We start from the raw sequence: 3,354 nt of genomic DNA on the forward strand, positions 1-3,354 counted from the left end.
GTCATGTCGTACTCAGCCAATAACAGCAACGGAATGAGGAGACTTGTGCTTCGCTATGTAGAGTTTGCGAAGTTGCCCGCGGCACGGCGCTGCTGTCAGTTTGCAAAGATGGCTGTAGTACTCAACACGCCCACGTCGTATGAGCAGCAACAGACTTCAGTCATTCGAATGGGAGATTCTGGATCATGCACCGTATAGTCCAGACCTCGCCCCCAGTGATTTCCACGTGTTCGGTCCACTGAAGAAGTTCCTGGCAGGACGGGTTAATGTGCGACGACGAATTCTACGACAGCGGCATCTCCAAACTAGTGGCTATGTGGGACAAATGCATGAACCGCTGTGGTGACTATGAGGAAAAATAGCGCAAGGTACGTAGAACAATTCCTATATTTTCATTTCCTGCATGTTTATTATTTCGGATAAAAATATGGGGCAAAGACTTTTCGTACTCTCCTCGTGTGATCATCAACATATCATTCATCCATTTGTTTGTCCGTTCGACTCAAGTCGATCCTAATCAATGATATCGATTATTGCTCTACCAAGATTAGAAGGACCCTCTGGCGATGTCGAATTTTAAACACTTCACTCTCTCCCGGGAATCTGTGGAGCGAGCGAACGAGAACAAATTTTGCAAGTAGTGACTCGAGAGGACTCGACCAATGAACACGTGAGTGTGGCTACCAGCCATTTGCAGAAGAGCGCTCTGCTTCGCCCTTCCAACTCGCAGTCTTCCCTTCTCTACAGTTACGCGCGGACTTGCTCCACTGATTCCCGTGATAGAGTATAAATGAGCGAAAGGAGAGTCGAAGATGCAATCAGCTGCTTGTAGGGGGCGGGCGATAGGGGAGATTGCCCCTCCCAACTGTCAAGTTTTTGGAATATTAGTCTGCCTAATATTGTTTTTCGCAGACTCAAATGTTCTGACTTTTATCACGAAGTCTAACAGGTTCGAGAATATTTTTTTAAAATTTGACTCATCACTTTATGCTCACGTTACACTAATCGGAACTGGACCTACAGCTTAAATTTGGATCCGAGCCACCTGCAAAAAAAAAAAAGTAAAGTGTTCCCCTGTGCATAGCACCACGCCATGAAGGCGTGTAGGGGGTGTGGGGGTAACGCCCCACACTTTCTTCATCCGGTCGTGAGTGGGGGTGATGTGATCAGCATCACGCCCCTGACCGCCTTTACTCCCCAGGGTTTCCCCCAGGTACCCATGTTATTCGACGCTGGGTGGGCGCCGGGGCCGCTTCCAACGTTAGAAAAGTTCCCGAGCCACCTGCAATATGTCTCAAAAGGGGATCGAACCCGATACTCCTTGAGAAAATAGTCCCCCCTTTGATTAATCACTTTACTCGTCATATCTAATCGTTCAGTTAGTCACAGTCTCTCTATTCTTACTACGACTGTAGATATGCTACAAAGAAGTGAATCCCGTACGGAAAATTACCATACACTACCATAAATTACTTCGATTGGTTCTCCTGTCTGTCAATGAAGGTCAACGGTCGTAATCTACGTGATCTATCGCATCGGAACTATACTAATCGCGGGCCCAACTGGCGGCTGACCTACTTTTTTCTACATAGCTCCATATTTCCACCAATCGTCTTCGAAGGTGTGTGCCTCGATGGGCGTCAGCAACCTCAGTTGGGAAGTAAAAGCTGCAGGGGTAACATCGCTCTCCAGTTATAACGTTGCCAAGCGTACGTCTCTTTTCGTCAGTTGTTTTTATTAGCTTGTTTGTACAGTGTTTGGGTGTTTTGTGCACTCATTTTCCGTGCTTTGTGTACTATTGGATAACGTTTATACAGTAACGGCGTTGGTCAACTCTCTCTCCCATTTTACAGTACGTTTGGCAACATGCTGTGTATCCGATCCTCATTTGTTTTGTTTCGTTTCGTCCCGCCAGGAACTTTCGGTGCCTTGTGAGTCGAAGCTGCCCGACGTCAGTCGAAAGGAACTCATCTGATCGTTCTTTCCTATAGTCGCCAGTTGGAAATACGAGCGGTACAACAATATAAAATTTAGTGGTCTTATAAACCTGCGATAAGATATAAATTACTCCCATTGGCGCGGGTACTATTATAGCTTCAGGAGTGAAATTATTTGTCAACAAATTCACGATTTGTTTTGGAAAGCGAGCAGTGTGCGTTTCCATTGCTCTCACCACGAAAACAGTCCAATGAAGGTCGGAGCTTCCCCTTGCCTACTCCGCACCCTTGGCCCTCCAGGGTTGCCACACTTCTTCTAAGTCTGCACTTCGCACGTTTTACGTACGCTTTTGATTTCGTCGGTTGAAATTGTTGCTTATTGGTAGAGGCACATATTTTTGGTAAATAAAAAAGCAAAATTTCGGTACAAAATCTGAGTCAATTTCGGGTTCAAAAGCGGTAAATAAAATAAAATATCGGTGTTATAGCGGTGAAAAAATGGATGAAAAGTGGTATATAAAAAGACATATTGGTTTTAAAATTGTGAATATAATCTTAAATTTGATTTAAAAACTACATTATTCCATAGAATTAACATTTCACTTCTAATAGCACATTTATGTAGTTATCATAGTATTAAGTTTATTTCTGTGCAAAGGAGTCCAATTTTGCTTCTCCAATATTAACAGCAGAATTAATCAATTTTCCGGGAATTGCATAACTCTCAGGATAATTCAGACCTCAGAAGGTGTCGCGTCGGTGAATAAACCCTGAATTTCCGTGTTTAAGAGTTAATTTCGCTTTTTGCAGTTCATTTCGCATTATTTCGTGACAAAATATGGTCACAAAATGCATCTCACACTTTTCAAAAACATGAAAAATTAACACTACAATGTGTTTTTCCAAATTTTGTTATTTCGTCAAAAACGAAATATGCATGCCCCTACTTATTGGCAACAATGTAGGTGAGCGGCGTGACCTTGACTGGAATTTTTTCATGTCTTTAGCTTTAGGAGCAATAAGAGAAAGACCTCATACTCTTACAAAGTAGTGACATAACTCCACAAGGCTAAATAAATAAAAATCGTCATGATTTCGTAATTGGATCTCCCTATCGGATCATTCCATCACACGTGCTACGCAGAGGAAGCTCTTTTGTAGTTTGTGTGACTCGTGTGAATGGATAAGAAAGAAATGGAAAAAAAAATCATCCGTGGGAATTCCTAGATAAATGTCCCATCATGTTCGTGATTCTATTGTATATTCCATCAGCTTTTATTTGTGTGAGCGTACTGAATGTCAGTATATTTCAGGTATTCATGTTGCTATACTCCTCCCCCATGACAAAGTAAAGCCCAGTATATATATAAAACGTCTTCTTCGTGGAAATCATCTTCATAACGATGTTTGTATCCAC

This window comes from Lepisma saccharinum, chromosome 16 (assembly GCF_977018435.1).
Source record: "Lepisma saccharinum chromosome 16, izLepSacc3.1, whole genome shotgun sequence".
Classification (NCBI taxonomy): domain Eukaryota; kingdom Metazoa; phylum Arthropoda; class Insecta; order Zygentoma; family Lepismatidae; genus Lepisma; species Lepisma saccharinum.